The following is an 18,536-nucleotide window of genomic DNA, read 5'->3' on the forward strand; positions in this document are numbered from 1 at the left end:
ATCTACAAAATTAGGTGATTGGAGCAGGTGATTTCTAAACTGTTAATTCTACATTTTTTTACTTCATAGCAGCAGGTACTAAAAGGGAAATAGAAATGTACTGTTTACTCTATGTCTAAACTGTGATCTAATGAGAATACCCCATTCTTCTTCAGTAGGTGTTGATGTCACCACAGTTCTGGGTTTGAAATCACAGTCAACTTCAAAACACGTAACTGTTTAAATGGACTGCATACTTTCATGTACACCCAGAACCTTTTTCTTGAGAGTGTCAAACTCTTGTTGATAACTGTACATATTCAGTTATTACTAGGACAATAAATGCTTTACCATGCTAAATAAAAACAAATGATTTAAATCTATAAATAAATATATAGATGGTAGGTAGGTAGGTAGGTAGGTAGGTAGATAGATAGATAGATGGAAGTACACCCTCCCAAGTCAGTTGCTATTTCATCATTTAATTTTTTCCATAGACTTAGCACCCTCCATTGCACCATATTTATTTATTTGTGTTGTATGTTGTTTGTCTCCCCTACTTCAGGTTATTAGAATATAAAATCATCAAAGGCAAATATTTTTGTCTTTTTGGTCACTGATCTACTCTTAGTACTAGATCTACTCCTGGTACTAGTAAATAGCACTAGTAACTGGAAAATTGTAGCCTCCTAATATACGCTTGTAAAGTAGTGTTAAATAGGTTAAGGGTAGAGGGATGACCATCCAGAATTGTAGCTTTATCTTAAATTATATTAGAAGCTTCTTTTGACAGAAAATCTTTTCAATTGGTAGAAAACAAGCAACTCTTTATCTCAAGTTCTCTAAATTTGAAGGATAATCTCCGCCTAACATTTTCTAATATCCTATCCTAATCTTCTTTCCCAGTAGAAACTTATTTGGAGTAATCTCTCTGTCTCTAAAGTAAGTCACAGACTATGTATTTTTGCAAGCAAAAAGGAAAGGAGACAGATGGAAGAAGAGTTAAGATAGGCTGGCTTACTTTTAGGTTTACGGCTACCTGAAGTCACTAACATATTTAAAATTAGATATCACCTTACATCCATCAGAATGGATAAATTAACAAGAGAAGAAGTAATAAATGTTGGAGAGAATGTGGAGAAAAGGAGATTCTCATACACTGCTGGTGGGAATGCAAATTGGTGCAGCCACTATGGAAACAGTATGGAGATTTCTCAAAAAATTAAAAATAGAAATACCAGCTATGATCCAGCTATTCCACAACTGGGTATTTATCCAAAGAACGTGAAATCAACAATTCAAAGAGATTTATGCATCCCTTTGTTCTGTCGTAGCAGTATTCACAATAGCCAAGGCATGGAAGCAACCCAAGTGCCCATCAATGGATGAATGGATAAAGAAGATGTGGTATATATATACGATGGAGTACTACTCAGCCATAAAAAATGAGAAAATCATTCCACGTGTGACAGCATGGGTGACTGTGTGGGTATTATGTTAAGCAAAATAAGCCAGACAAAGACAAACACCATATGATTTCATTCATATATGGAAGATAAACAAACACATGGGTAAGAAGAACAGATTAGTGGTTACCAGAGGGGAAGGGGGGGAGGGTGAAAGGGATAAAGGGACACATACGTATGGTGACAGATAAAAAATATACTATTGGTGGTGAACACGATGCAGTCTGTACAAACACTGGTATACAATAATGTACACCTGAAATGTACACAGTGTTATAAGCCAATATCACTTCAATAAAATAATTTAAAAAAAATAAAATTAGAGATTTTCTACTATTGAAATTAGCCATCAGAAACTCAGCTCCACCTGAAAACGAAAAAAAGTTCGAGGATGAAGGAGCTGTGAGCGTCCACCTTAGCTAACAGATGGCAGCTGGTTCACAGTCTTAGGCTAATGGGTCAGAAAGAGGAAGCCTAAATTGCCTGCTAAGTGGAGTAAACTAACTGGGTGGTCCTCCAAAGCCCTTGAAATAGTAAGTTCCATAACCAGGACAGAAGGGGCGGTCAGTTGCCCCGTGGAAAGCACTTATATTGCGTATACTGAGCCTCACTCTATGCAGCCCAGGACCCACTTAATGTTAGCAGAGCTTCTCTAAGATTCTCAGGCTCTTCACGCACTTCCTCACTCAAGCACAGCTTCTCTTCGTCCCTGCTCCATTCCAGCCAAAAGTCATAAGGCATGTTAGGGGAGTGTGGATATAAGGCTAACATTCAGTTTGCTCCAAATCCTTTTGATGAGAATTGAAATATAAAAAGTAAATTTTAGTTATAATATCTATATAGATTCGGGACATATGCATACTCTCTCTCTTCCTTCACACACATCAGTATCACAGAAGGCCCTCGTCTTCAGATGTCATTAGGCACACATGACCATTTCTGCTGATATTTCATCTGAAAGGGAATAAAACAATCCATAGCCTCTGGTGCATATGATTCTGGAAAATTAGTGAATGAGAGAAGGGATATCTGGGGTCAAAGAGTAGGAGAACTGAAGGAAAGCTCAGAATGGCAATAGGAGAGAAACCTGGAGATACGAGTTAAAAAAGACCTTTATCACTCTGGGAGCAGAGATGTTTGAGTATGAAAAACATATAGTGCTGAGGGAGGACGTGTGTAGCAGTGCCTAGGAAAAGGTGAGGGTTCGGTGAATATTCAAAAAAAAAAATTAAAAGACAAATGTGAACACTGAGTGTTTGACTTGAATAAGATCAAAAGCAGTCAAACCTGTGGAACTGTTTCAAAGAGTAAAGTTATGGTGGGTGTAGTTAGACATCGTTGGTACCCTGCTCAAATTCTCTCAGAAATCTCGTATGTGCTCCTCACCCAACTTTTGTGTGCTTTGCTGCTGGCAGCTTAGATAATAACAGACTTTCAAGGATATACCAAAGACCAGTTCTCTTGTAGCTAAGTGGGAGAAACTGTAGTAGGATTTATGCTCCAGAGCTCCCCACAAAATAAGGCTGATGGAATGTCAGGAACATCACCTGAAATCTGGCCCTTGTTTGGCCTTTTCCCTCCCCATTCAGGTGCATAAAGCCTCATCTCAAGGTCGGCCTCTGGGGAACAAGACCTAAGACAGTGGGTATTTAAATAGTTTCTTCATTATTTTCATTGAAAATGAAATATTTCCCTCCCTGGCGGGGCAGGGGGCTGACTTCCAACATTTCTCATCTCCCTGAGCTTTGTTTGCGTAAGGTCTATTGCAAGCAAGAGGAATTGAGAGGTCTAGGGCTACTTTTCATCTCCCAGCCCCTATTCATAGGACAGAAGCTCTACCCCAGGCACAGCAGACTGAGAATCCTGGGCCTCTATTGCCCTCACCCCAGCTCACTCATAGAGTAGTGGTTCCATCCTAGGAAAAGAAAATCAAGAAGACCAGAGTCTATTGCCCCCACCCAGCACATTGCTCATAAAGCTGGGATGTCACTCTGAGACAAGCAGGCCATTGTCTGATCTCACAACTCCAGAGCAGTGGCACAGAGGTTGTGCCAAGGGAGAGAAGCAGCTGTAAAAACAGAGAGCTGTCCCCTAGGGAAGACTCTATTTGGAACAGAGCATTGGGAGGTTGCAGTTTAAGGGTGCTGTTGAAAACAAAGGATAATTTGGTGATAAGCAATTAAGAAGGCAGGGGGTGGAGTCAAGATGGCAGCGTAGGCAGACTCTGAACTCACCTCCTCCCGTGGACACAGCCAATTTACAACTACTCGTGGAAAAATTACCCCTGAGACAGAACTGAAAACTGGATAAGAGGAACTCCTGCAACAACGGACAATCCTAACTGGGGTAGAAGAGGCAGAGACTCCCTTCCAGAGAGGAAAAACGCCGCCTTCACAAGCCGCCAGCTTCGCGGCTGCCGGGAGCAGCTCACAGGTACGCAGCCTCCCTGGAGGCGCGGGGTCCTGAGCCGGGGAGCGCCCCCGCTGTGGGCATTTTGTGGACCCAGCACAATCGACACCAGTGGCATAATATCTGACTTTGCCTGCTACTAAAGCATTGGGTAGCACCCCCAGAAAACCCGGTTCACAAAGAAACTAAAACTGGCTCTTAAAGGGCCCGCGCACAAACTCACCCGTTCCAGAAAGCATCCTAAAATCACCAGAAAGAAAGGTGCACAGTGCTTCGGTGACAAGAGACTCACCTAATAGGCCCTGAGTGTATCTCGGTGAGGGGTGAGACCTCTCCAGGGACTGGGACATTGGTGGCGGCCATTGTTGTGGCCTGGTGTGAGCGTGCTGACACAGACGCCATTGGAGTTTTCCCTGAGACCTGCTAGCCCAGGGTCTGCTCCACCCGCTAGAGCACCGATTTAATCCAGCTCAGCCAGGACAGGCAGCCCACCCTAGAGACTGGCCCCACCCAATAACAAGCCCTCAGGCAACGTGTGGGCCTGCATAGATTGGTGACTGGATTCTCTGCAGCCTGGCAACTGAGCTGACTTGAACGGGGCAGGGTGTGCACAAGGAGCGGGTGGAGAGTGTGGGGTGGTGGCGGAGTGTGTGGGGCTCCCGCCGTGGAGAGACTGCGTCCGCTTGGGGAGGTCGGGGCGCTCACACGGGGCAGGACTGTGTTGACTGTGTGTGTGGACCTGTGGGCAACAGGGCTTGTCAGCTGCAGAAGACTTGTGCTTCTCAAAGACCCACATAGGAGGTTTGCCCCACCTTCCAAAGCCTGAAACAATTGGGTGCTCCTGTGCCTGAGGGCAGCCCCACCCAGCTGCAATCCTCAGAGAGCTGACAAGAGACCTAATAGGCTAGATGTTTACAGCAATTCTAAGGCCCTGAGCCTAACAACCTGCCACACTGGGGGCCTACTCACTTAAAAGAAATACTGCAACACAAATGTGGTATTAGAACTTACAGCCAACTGTGCTGGGGCTCCCCACACCTGATAAAGAGACTGAAGGGCCCACAACAACTACAAACAGCTGAGCATTACAACAGCTGGCCAGGAGCATAACTCAGCCTCCCTGGGTGCCTATAGGGAGAGCTAACAGGCCACAATAGAAGGACACATGTAGCCCACATAGGGGCCACCCCTGGAACATTGAGAACTGAGGGAAGCACACTGGAAGCCTCCTAAGGCATCACTTACATAAGGTCACCTATCCAAGAGCAGGAGACGTAGCTGACCTACCTGATACGTAGACACAAGCACAGGGAAAGAGGCAAAATGAGGAGGCAAAAGAATACATTCCAAGTAAGGGAACAGGACAAAACCCCAGAAAAGGAACTAAGTGAAACAGAAATGAGCAACCTACCTGACAGAGAGTTCAAACTAAGAGTGTTAAGGATGCTCACTGATCTGAGGAGAAGAATAGATGAACTCAGTGAGAATGTCAACAAAGAAATGGAAGATATAAAAAAGAACCAATCAGAAATGAAGAATACAATACTGGAAATGAAAAGTTCATTAGAGGGACTCAAAAGCAGGGTAGAGGATACAGAAGAATGGATCAGTGAGCTGGAAGAAAGACTAGAAGAAATTACCCAAGGTGAACAGGTAAAAGAGAAAAGAATTAAAAAGAGTGAGGACAGTCTAAGGGACCTCTGGGACAACATCAAGCGCACTAACATCCGTGTTATAGGTGTCCCGGAAGGAGTAGAATGAGACAAGGGGGCAGAGAATCTATTTCAAGAAATAATAGATGAAAACTTCCCTAACCTAAGGAAGGAAACAGACATCCAGGTACAGGAGGCACAGAGAGCCCCAAATAAGATAAACCCAAAGAGGCCCACACCAAGACACATCATAATCAAAATGTCCAGAATTAAAGATAAAGAGAGAATCCTAAAAGCCGCAAGAGAATGTCAAGTTACATACAAAGGAAACCCCATAAGGCTATCAGCTGACTTCTCAGCAGAAACCTTACAGGGTAGAAGAGAATGGCACAATATATTTAAAGTGCTAAAAGGAAAAAACTTACAACCAAGAATACTCTACCCAGCAAGGTTATCGTTCAAAATGGAAGGAGAGATCAAAATTTTCCCAGATAAGCAAAAATTAAAGTAGTTTGTCACCAAGAAACCAGTGTTACAAGAAATATTAAAGGGACTGATTTAAGGGGAAAAGAGAAGACCACAAATAGGAAAAATTATCTATTTCCACGATTAGAACGTAATGGATACAAATGCACAAAAAAGAGGTTAGATATGATATCAAAAACATAAAAGGAGGGAGGAGGGGAGTTAAAGAGTACAACTTTCAGACAGAGGTCAAACTAAAGTGACCATCAATTCTGTATAGAAGAAGTAAGGAACAGAGAAGGACTACTAAAACACTGAGGAAAAAAAAAAAGTTAAAAAATGGCAGTAAGTACATACTTATCAATAGCTACTTTAAACGTCAATGGACTAAATGCCCCAATTAAAAGGCATAGGGTGGCTGACTGGATAAAAAAACAAGACCCATATATATGCTGCATACCAGAGACACACTTCAGACCTAAAGACACTCACAAACTGAAAGTGAAGGGATGGAAAAAGATACTCCATGCAAATGGCAATGAGAAGAAAGCTGGGGTAGCAGTACTCATATCAGACAAAATAGACTTTAAAACAAAAACAGTAAAAAGAGACAAAGAAGGGCATTACATAATGATCAAGGGAACAATCCAACAAGATGATATAACACTTGTAAATATCTATGCACCCAATGTAGGTGCACCTAAATATATAAAGCAATTATTAACAGACATAAAAACAGAAATAGACAGTAACACAATAATAGTAGGGGACTTTAACACTCCACTTACACCAACGGATAGATCATCCAAACAGAAGATCAATAAGGAAACATTGGCCTTAAACGACACACTAGAACAGATGGACCTAGTAGATATATACAGAGCATTCCATCCAAAAACCGAAGAATACACATTCTTTTCAAATGCACATGGAACATTCTCCAGGACTGATCACGTATTAGGCCACAAAACAAGTCTCCATAAATTTAAGAAGATTGAAATAATACCAAGCATCTTTTCTGACCACAACGGTATGAAACTAGAAATCAACTATAGGAAGAAAATCAGAAAAGCCACAAATACATGGAGATTAAATAAAATGCTACTGAACAACGACTGGGTTAACGAAGAAATCAAAGAAGAAATCAAAAAATACCTGGAGACAAATGAAAATGAAAATACGACATGCCAGAATTTATGGGATACAGTAAAAGCGGTTCTAAGAGGGAAGTTTATAGCGATACAGGCCTATCTCAACAAACAAGAAAAATCTCAAATAAACAATCTAACAATGCACCTAAAGGAACTGGAAAAAGAAGAACAAACAAAGCCCAAAATCAGTAGAAGAAGGGAAATCATAAAAATCAGAGCAGAAATAAATGAAATAGAGACCAAAAAAACAATAGAAAAAATTAATAAAACCAAGAGCTGGTTCTTTGAAAAGATCAACAAAATAGACAAACCTTTAGCTAGACTCACCAAGAAAAAAAGAGAGAAGGCACAAATAAGTAAAATCAGAAATGAAAGAGGAGAGGTTACAACAGACACCTCAGAAATACAAAAGATTATAAGAGAATACTATGAAAAACTATATGCCAACGAATTCGACAATCTGGAAGAAATGGATAAATTCTTAGAATCATACAACCTTCCAAAACTGGATCAAGAAGAAGTAGAGAATTTGAATAGACCAATCACCAGTAAGGAGATCGAAACAGTAATCAAAAACCTCCCCAAAAATAAAAGTCCAGGACCAGACGGCTTCCCTGGTGAATTCTACCAAACGTTCAAAGAAGACTTAATACCTATCCTTCTCAAACTCTTCCAAAAAATTGAGGAGGGGGGGAAGCTCCCTAACTCATTCTACGAAGCTGACATTACCCTGATACCAAAACCAGACAAGGACAACACAAAAAAAAAGAAAATTACAGGCCAATATCACTGATGAACATTGATGCGAAAATCCTCAACAAAATACTAGCAAATCGCATACAACAATACGTTAAAAAGATTATACACCATGATCAAGTGGGATTTAGTCCAGGTATGCAGGGATGGTTTAACATTCGCAAATCAATCAACGTAATACACCACATTAATAAAATGAAGAATAAAAATCACATGATCATCTCAATAGATGCAGAGAAAGCATTTGACAAGATACAGCATCCATTTATGATAAAAACTCTGAATAAAATGGGTATAGAAGGAAAGTATCTCAACATAATAAAGACCATATATGAGAAACCCACAGCTAATATCATCCTCAATGGTGAAAAACTGAAAGCCGTCTCTCTAAGAACAGGAACCAGACAAGGATGCCCATTGTCACCACTCTTGTTTAACATAGTACTGGAAGTCCTAGCCAGAGCAATCAGGCAAGAGAAAGAAATAAAAGGGATCCACATTGGAAAGGAAGAAGTGAAACTGTCACTATTTGCAGATGACATGATTTTATATATAGAAAACCCTAAAGAATCCACCAGAAAACTTTTAGAAGTAATAAATGAATATGGTAAAGTTGCAGGATACAAAATCAACATACAAAAATCAGTTGCATTTCTGTACACTAACAACGAAGTAGCAGAAAGAGAAATTAAGAATACCATCCCATTTACAATTGCAACAAAAAGAATAAAATACCTAGGAATAAACTTAACCAAAGAGGTGAAAGATCTGTACACCAAAAACTATAAAACATTTCTGAAAGAAATTGAAGAAGACACAAAGAAATGGAAAGATATTCTGTGCTCTTGGATTGGAAGAATTAACATAGTTAAGATGTCCATACTTCCTAAAGCCATCTATAGATTCAATGCAATCCCTATCAAAGTTCCAACAACATTTTTCACAGAAATAGAACAAAGAATCCTAAAATTGATATGGAACAACAAAAGACCCCGAATAGCTAAAGGAATCCTGAGAAAAAAGAACAAAGCTGGAGGTATCACACTCCCTGATTTCAAAATATACTACAAAGCTATAGTAACCAAAACAGCATGGTACTGGCACAAAAACAGACACACAGATCAATGGAATAGAATCGAAAGCCCAGAAATAAACCCACACATCTATGGACAGCTAATCTTTGACAAAGGAGCCAAGAACATACAATGGGGAAAAGAAAGTCTCTTCAACAAATGGTGTTGGGAAAACTGGATAGCCACATGCAAAAAAATGAAAGTAGATCCTTACCTTACACCATACACAAAAATTAACTCCAAATGGATTAAAGACTTGAATGTAAGACCTGAAACTGTGAAAGTTCTAGAAGAAAACATAGGCAGTACGCTCTTCGACATCGGTCTTAGCAACATCTTTTCAAACACCACATCTGACCGGGCAAGAGAAACAATAGAAAACATAAACAAATGGGACTACATCAAACTAAAAAGCTTCAGCACAGCAAAGGAAACCATCAACAAAACGAAAAGACAACCTAACAATTGGGAGAAGATATTTGCAAACCATACATCTGATAAGGGCTTAATCTCCAAAATATACAAAGAACTCATGCATCTCAACAACAAAAAAACTACCAACCCAATTAAAAAATGGGCAAAAGACCTGAACAGACATTTCTCCAAAAAAGATATACAGATGGCCAACAGACACATGAAAAGATGTTCAAAATCACTAACTGTGAGGGAAATGCAAATCAAAACTACAATGAGATATCACCTCACGCCCGTCAGAATGGCTATAATTAACAAGACAGGAAACAACATGTGTTGGAGAGGATGTGGAGAGAAGGGAACTCTCATACACTGCTGGTGGGAGTGCAAACTGGTGCAGCCACTATGGAAAACAGTATGGAGATTCCTCAAAAAATCAACGATAGAACTACCATATGATCCAGCTATTCCACTGTTGTGTATTTATCCAAAGAACTTGAAAACACCAATTTGCAAAGGTACATGCACCCCTGTGTTCATTGCAGCCTTATTCACGATAGCCAAGACTTGGAAGCAACCTAAGTGCCCATCAAGGGACGAATGGATAAAGAAGATGTGGTATATATACACAATGGAATACTACTCAGCCATAAGAAATGACGAAATCCAGCCATTTGTGACAACATGGATGGACATTGAGGGTATAATGCAAAGTGAAATAAGTCAGAGGGAGAAGGCCAAATACCGCATGATTTCCTTCATTAAGTAGTAGATAATAACAACAATAAACAAACACATAGGGACAGAGATTGGATTGGTGGTTACCAGAGGGGAAGGGGGGAGGGAGGAGGGTGAAAGGGATAATTCGGTACATGTGTGTGGTGATGGGTTGTAATTAGTATTTTGGTGATGAACATGATGTAGTCCATGCAGAAATAGAAGTACAATGATGTACACCTGAAATTTTTGCAATGTTATAAACCAATGTTACTGCAATAAACATGTCAATTCTTCAAAAAAAAATAATAATATGATGCATGAACAAACTAGCAATTTATATACAAAGACTTATCCTCATTTAGGTGCATGGATAGAGCATTAAATTATGGATAGTTGTGGTTATATAATATTTAAATTAAGGCATTTACAATAATATTTTTTAAAACCAGTGAGAATTATAAAATGTAAAAATAATTCAAGTTCTCGTGCATATAGAAAGACGATTGATTCTTATTAAGGAATATTATCAAATTATATATCACGACAATATTTGATTTACATTCTACTCTTGTAAAGATCTCTCTCAATCCTCCATTGACTTTATTAATTGCTTCTGTGAAACGTAAGTGAGGGGTTTGATAGGTTATTATACTGCAAGGTCTTTTTCAAAGTGGTTCTGTGCTTGTTCATCTCAATTCATCTTGAATTTGTCTTTATTATTTTGGAGTTCTATGTGTATCTCTCTCTGATTAGATTGGAATGTGTTTGGTGTTTAAACTGTTCTAGATGATAATTGGCCTTAGCAAGACAGCATCTACAAATAAAATCAGAAAGCAATTAAGAAGAGGCTGGTAGCTCACTGAGAGTGTGGGAGATGAAAATTTGGCTATCTCAAAATATATCTCTTTACTTTTCTCTGAAAGAAACTTTAACCTTCCCCGAAACTTACACCTAAAAGTGACAGCCTGGAAGGGTTCTTGCTAAGCCCATTCTTTCCAAAATTCTGTTTACCAAATATTTACATTTATAAGGGAAATCTCCATTTCTAAAGGTATCTACCTCTCTGTACCAGGAAGAGAGGGGATGACCACATCTCTAGAAACTCTTATCACTACAGAAGGAGAGGGCTTAAATCTGCATAATCTTGATTACTGTGATTTCTGTCTCCCTCCCCACCCCCAACATCCTCCTTTGTCTTTGTCTAAATCTATTTAAGGTGAAAAACCTACGCCATTTGTTGAGAAACTGTTTCCCAGGTTTATCCCATGTATACATGTTATTAAACTTTGTTTTGTTTTCTCCTACTAACCTGTCTTAATTATTTGCCCCTTTATAAGGGAAAGGGCCGAGGAGGACTCTCCCTCTTCCCCAACACCCCCAAACATATCCAAGTCATAATGCCTGCAATCTGAATGTGTGATTTTATGTGATAAAAGAGACTTTATGTATGTGATTAATTTAAGTATCTTGACATAAATTACTGTAGATTGTCTGGGTAGGCCCTAAATATAATCACAAATGTCCTTATAAGACAGAAGCAAAAGGATATTTGATTCCAGAAGAGGAAGGAAATGTGGTGATGGAAGCAAGAAGTGGGAAGGATTCAAGAGGAAATCATGAGCCAAGGAATCCAGCGGCCTTCTGAAGCTAGAAAAGGCAAGGAAATGGATTCTCCTCCAGAGCCTCTAGAAGGAATCAACCCTGCCAAGACCTTGACTATAGTCAGTGAAACTGATTTCAGACTTCTTGCAGAACCATAAGAGAACAAATTTGTTTTCTATTACATCAAGGTGTCAGCAAGGTTAGTTCCTTCTGAGGACTGTGAGAGAATCAGTTCCATTCCTCTGCCCAGCTTCTGATAATTTGGTGGCAATATTTTGTGTTCCTCGGCTTATAGAAGCATCACTCCAATGCTTCTTCAATAGACTCCAATGCTCCAATAGAACTTCAGCATACAAATTTTGGGAGGAGGCACAATTCTACCTATAACTGCAGCCATCGGAAACTATATGCAATATATTATCTAAAATGTCTAGTTTGCAACAAAAAATTTTGAGACGTGGAAAGAAACAGGAAAGTATGACCTTTATACTGGAAAAAAAATGGGCAATAGAAACTGCTTTTGAAAGTATCTAAATGTTGGACTCAGCAGATAAAAAGTTCAAAGTAGCTATTTTAACTACATTCAAAAAGCTAAAGGAAATCATGCTTAAAGAAGTAAACAAAATATGATGGCAGCATCTCATAAAATAGAGAATATCTGTAAAGAGGTAGAAATTGTTTTTTAAAAGGAACAAAATAGAAATTCTTAAGTTAGAAAGTACAATAACGAAAATAAAAAATTCACTGAAAGGCTCAACAGTAGATCTGAGCTCCCAGAAAAATGAACCAGTGAACTTGAAGGTAGATCTATAGAGATAATACAATCTGAAAAACAGTGAAAAATGAATGAAGAAAAATGAACACAGATTCATAGATACATGGGACACTATTAAGAACACCAATGTATGCACGATGGGAGTACCAGATGGGAGAAGAGAGATAAAGTAGCAGAAAAAATGTTTGAAGAAATAATTGACGAGAGCTACCTTGATTCAACAAAAAACAATCTACTCATTTAAGAAGCTCAGTAAATCCAAGAAGGAGAAATTCAAAGAAATCCACACCCAGACACATTTTAGTAAAGATGTCGAAAGATAAAAAGAAAATCTTGAAAGCAAAAAAAGAAAAAGAGATCTTTACATACAAAGCAACTCTAATCAAATTAAAAACTGACTTCTCAACAAAAACACTGGGCCAGAAGGCAGTGGGAAGATATATTCAATGAAAAATATAGAAAGAAAAAAATACCATCAATGAAAAATCCTATATTTGGCAAAAGTATCTTTGAAAAAGTAAGGTAATAAAAGACATTCCCAGATAAGTACAAACTGAGAGAATTCATTGTTCTCAGATCTGTCTTACAAGAAATAATAAAATTCTTCCGGCTGAAAGCAAATGACCCCAGACGGTAATTTTCATTCACACACACACACACACAAAAGTATACCACTAGAGATAATTATTTGGATAATTATAAAAGACAATGTAATTGCATATTTATTCTACTTTCTTCTCTGAACTGATTTAAAGGGTAATTATATAAAACAGTTTGTAAATAATTGTATTATTAGGCCTATTACACATAAAAATGTAATATAATAGACAATAAAAGCACAAAGGAGGAAGGTAATTGCAAAACTGTATAGGAGCAAGGAAATGACATCAGATGGTAACTTGAATCCACCAGAATTAATAAAGAAAACCAGAAATGGTAAATAAGAAAGTTAACACAGGGGCTGGCCTGGTGGCGCAAGCAGTTAGGTGCTCACGCTCCGCTGCGGAGGCCCGGGGTTCGCTGGTTCGGATCCCGGGCATGCACCAAAGCGCTGCTTGGCAAGCCATGCTGTGGCGGCGTCCCATATAAAGTGGAAGAAGATGGGCACAGATGTTACCCTGGGGCCAGTCTTCCTCAGCGAAAAAAAAAAAAAAAAATAGAGGAGGATTGGCAGATGTTAGCACAGGGCTGATCTCCTCACCAAAAAAGAAAAAAGAAAGTTAACACAACAAATCCCATAGATACATACTTGTTTTCCTTTTTTGTCTCAGCTTCTTAAAAGACAAGAAGTTACAAAAATATAAAGTAATAATTATAACAATGTACTTGTGGTTTGTAACGTATAGAAGGACTATGAATAAAAATTATAGCATGAAAAAGGGAAGAGGAAATAGAACTACATAGTAGCAACATTTCAATATCCCACAGCAATTAAGTTAGCGTAATTCTAAAGCAGACACTGATAACTTAAGATGCCTATCATAAGCTCTAAAGTAAGCACTAAGAAAATAACTTGGGTCCAGCCCTGTGGTATAGTGGTTAAGTTTGGCACAGTCCACTTTGGCAGCCCAGTTTACAGGTTCAGATCCTGGCCACGGACATACACCACTTGTCAGCCACACTGTGGCAGCAACCCACATATAAAGTAGAGGAAGATTGGCACAGATGTATAGCTCAGGGCTAATCTTCCTTAAGCAAAAGAAAAAATATATATATATATATATTTATATGTAGTGAAAAATAATTAAAGGAATTAAAATATTACACTAGAAAATATTCACTTAATGCTAAAGAAAGTGGTAAAGAATAAAGAAACAAAAAAGATGTGGGACATACAGAAAACATAATTAAAATGACAGACATAAATTCAACTATATCAATAATAACATTAAATGTTAATGGATTAAACAATCCAATCAAAAAGCAGAGACTATCAAACTGGTAAAAAAAATGATATACAACTATATGCCATCTATAAGAGACACACTTCAATTTAAAGACAAAAACAGGTTAAAAGTAAAAGGATGGAAAAATATATTATGTAAATAGCAAACATAAGAGAGCTGGAATTGTTATACTATTATTAAACAAGATAAAATTTGAACCAAAAAATGTTGCTAGAGATAAAGAGGGATATTTCATAAAGGTAAAAGGCCAATCCATTAGGAACATATAACAGTTATAAACATATATGCACCTAAGAGCAAACACCAAAATACATAAAGCAAAAGTGGACAGACTTGAAGTGAGAAATAAATTCAACAATCTTAGCTGGAGATTTCAATATCTCACTTCAATAATAGAACAACTAGGCAGAATATCCACAAGGAAATAGAAAACTTGAACGACACTATGAACCAGTTAGACCTAACAGACATCTACCCAACAACAGAAGACATTTTTCTCAAGCATGTAGGGAACATTCTCCAGGATAAACCATATCCTAGAACATAAAATGCTCCTCAAGTACATGAATGGGACTTAGTTGAATGGAATATACATTTTAAAGTTTTTTCCGCAATATATGAACATTCAGCAATTTTTTGTGCGTGCTTTGCGGCACTAGTAGGATGGGATGTAAGTGTTTGCAATTGTTTTGGGACACAAAGTGGTGAGGCAGATCAGAACATTCTTGAGACACCCAACTAAGCTAGATCGTTGTCTAACAACATCTTTATTGGAGTGATTTTCCTTTTCTTTTTATTCCTTTTGCTTTTTACCCTTTTGGAGTCTAGCATACTGTTGCTTAAATATTTATTTTAGTTCTGTCCTCTTATCAGCTACTCTGCTAGTTCCAAGTTAGAGGTTTATAGTGTGGAAAGAGGTATAGATTGAGGAAGGAAGAGAAAGACCAAAGTCCCAAACCTGTAGGGCCAAAAAAAATCTGTGGTTAAAACCCTACCAATGTGGGTTAGGAATATTAAACTGTGCAAATGCTGTGTGGTGGTCTTGTGATGTGATTGTGGTTGGAGTAGGAGCTGAGCCCAGCTGAGGGTTTGTGTACAGGTTGCAGGTGCCCGGGGAGCACTGTGGCTCCACAGCACAGAAATAAATGGCTGAGTCTGTGGTCTGGGAAGAGGAAATATACAGTGAGCTGTGGCATTCTTTAGCGACTGTCACAGCCTTTAATCTTCCATTCTGCTTTGTCCCTGAAGGAATGTAAAACAGGCTGATGAGGTGGCCCCCAGGATTTTGGCGAAACCACTGCACGTTGCTCCCAGAGGTGGAAAAATTGCACTGCAGCGTGGAATTGGCTCCCTCCTGGAGACTCAGGGTTGGTGGACTCTGCTCCACCTGCTCTCCTCTCACATCTGATGAGAAACAGAGAAACAGTCACAGGTAATGGTCACTGTAACACCTACAAAAACCGGAAAATGCCCCCACAGATCCTGAGAAGGATAGAAAGTCTGCAAAACTTGCGAGCTCCTTTCCCTCCCTCCCTCAACAATACTGCAGCTGCTAAATCCCTTCAGACTCCCACCCCAGACAGCCCCAACTCACAGCAAACCTGGGTGCACAAAAGCCCCAGCACGGTGCCCAACAGCCTCTTCATCACACTTTGTCTTGTTTCTCGGGACATATTCACAAGATATATTTAACTAAACCCTGGGGTGATGAGTCCCATGACTTGGTTCTGGAACTGTTCCTGTTTCTGCAATCAGCCTCACCCACAAACTCTGCTCAGGCCCAGACACTCTGTGACAGGAAGCCCCACCCTCCAGCCTCACCCTGACTGAGCATGGGCTGGAGGGTGGTGGAGTGAGAGGGGAAAAGAAACGTCATTATTCTAGTACTCGAGGGGGATTTTCTGATAATCCTAGATGTAGTGAGGAGTGTGAGAAGGAAATGGAGAGGCCTCCTTGGGAGGGACAGGTTCCTCATCTATGCTAATTACAGCCTGATGAGGATCATGGACATCCACATTTTTAAATCCAAAGAACAGGCATGTGTTCTAACAAAAGGATCTTTACTAACGTGAGAATTAATTATGTCACTCCAATCATACAAAGTAATAAGAACATAAATTTTATGTATTATACACTTAAAGAATTCCTATTTTTAGAATATATGAAATGTATGGATGGGGACTCTCCTGGAATAACTAAGACTTGTGGTAAATATTGTTATAAGAAATGCACCTAGAAAGCCTATAAATTATGGGAAAAAAATAAGATTAATTTGGACATTATTTTTACATATTACGCTTGCTGCTGCATAATGCTTTGTCTTTCTAATTCTTGTCTGCAAAACTTCTTGTGGTTCACACTTGCAGTTCAGTCATCCTTTTTCTCTCTAGTTCCCCTGTCTTCCTCTTTTCTTCCCAGTTTCCCAAATCATTACATATGATGTTATTTTCATATGTTTTCAAAAACAGTTATTTTTCTTTCAAAATAATCTACTAAAGCTAAATACAAATAATAATTAACAATCAACAGTTTTAATAAGATGTATTTAAAACTGAAATTTTATTTAAAATTTATTTTAAAACAATTATAGATATTTTTTATAAAAATAAAACTATTCACAATTCTAGTTTCAATGTCCATCTAGTTGCTAAAGTAAATAATTAATAGCACTCTGTATGCAAGATCCTTCTAGAATAAATATATATAATTTAAAAGTAATATTGTTTAATACTGCAAAGTGTTCCAGCCATTATGGGCAACTGTTGTGAATACTAAATCCAATAGCCTCATTTCCCTTAGAATCCTGATGCCAGAGGATAAAAACCTTGCACTTCAGAAAATAAGACTTTCCTTTGCAAAATGGAAAAAAAAAAAAGAAAAACTCTAATATTTCCATGGGAACTAAACACTTCCCAGAATTCTGTATTCTGTGTACTGTTAGCCTTCACAGAACATGCCAACTTCCTGAATATAACTCAGGCTGAGACCCTGAGTTTTTTAAGCTAAGTGTGTTTTCAGCTGCCCCTGCAGTCCAGGCACTGTGTCTCTCAGAGCACAGAAGTACTTGGCCGAGTCACTCCAGTGGGCTGAGGGTTTCCTCAGGTGGAAGGAAGTTTCACTCTTCTTAATTTCAGCCTCAAAACTTTTGATGCCTGAAACAAGGCTGTTTCCAGACGTGTACTTGGGGAGAAGCTGGAGTCCTTGGTTGAGACATTGCACGTACCAGAAGAGAAATGACGGAACAGAAGATAAATAGTTACACCTCAGCTCCAGACGGGCTCCTTCAGAGACAGTGATGTGGACATCAGGCTGGGTCACTGATCAGGCTCTGGTTCCTCCTGAAACATCAATGCTGTATCAATGAACTCAGCTAAAACAAAAAGTCTCCATTCAGAGTCAAACCAGAACAATGTTCCATTTGTGGACAAGGGAGTAAATGGAACGGTACTCACTCAGGAACAGGAGCACACCAAGCATCAAGGTGAACACCAAGGTCATGACTGAGCAGTGAAGAAGCAGGGAGCTCCTTTCTGGGAGATTCCCCACAAACAAATAAAAACCTGATGACTGGGGGACTTGAACCCAGGTTGCTCTGAGGTTGAGGAAGAATGACAGGGGATTTAGACTTCTTCTTCTTCCTAGAGACGTTGTAGGGACTGTTAGGAAGAGATGCTCTCCTGACAAAACTGCCTGCCTCTGGCATCTGAGATTCTTTACGTGTCCTTGTCTAAAAACTGCAACCAGAGCACCTCTTTAACTGTAGGAAAGAAAGGTTTTTGTGAGTTTATTCTGATCCTTTAGAATTTCCAATTTAGTCAACAATGCCCTCCAGAGGCCAAATAGAGGGCAAAGGACAAGTTCACAATTTTTGTGAACATTCCCCACTTCCTTCCTGCCCCTCTATTGTTGAATTTCAAGACATTATGATTAGGTCCAGAGGAAGATTTATGTTCTATAGGCCCTGAAACTTATAAAATGGGAGCTTTTTAAAAGAACACAAAATTATGAATAAAAAACTGGATAAAAATAATTTTTTAGAATGAGAAACAAAATCATAACAAATTACAAATTTTAAAAACAAAATACCACAATCATAAAATCTAGAAAATTATGTAATATTTTATTACTTATTTCCCTGACACATTCTATAATACATTTTGTTTCTAT

This window comes from Diceros bicornis, chromosome 5, assembly GCF_020826845.1.
Source record: "Diceros bicornis minor isolate mBicDic1 chromosome 5, mDicBic1.mat.cur, whole genome shotgun sequence".
NCBI lineage: Eukaryota > Metazoa > Chordata > Mammalia > Perissodactyla > Rhinocerotidae > Diceros > Diceros bicornis.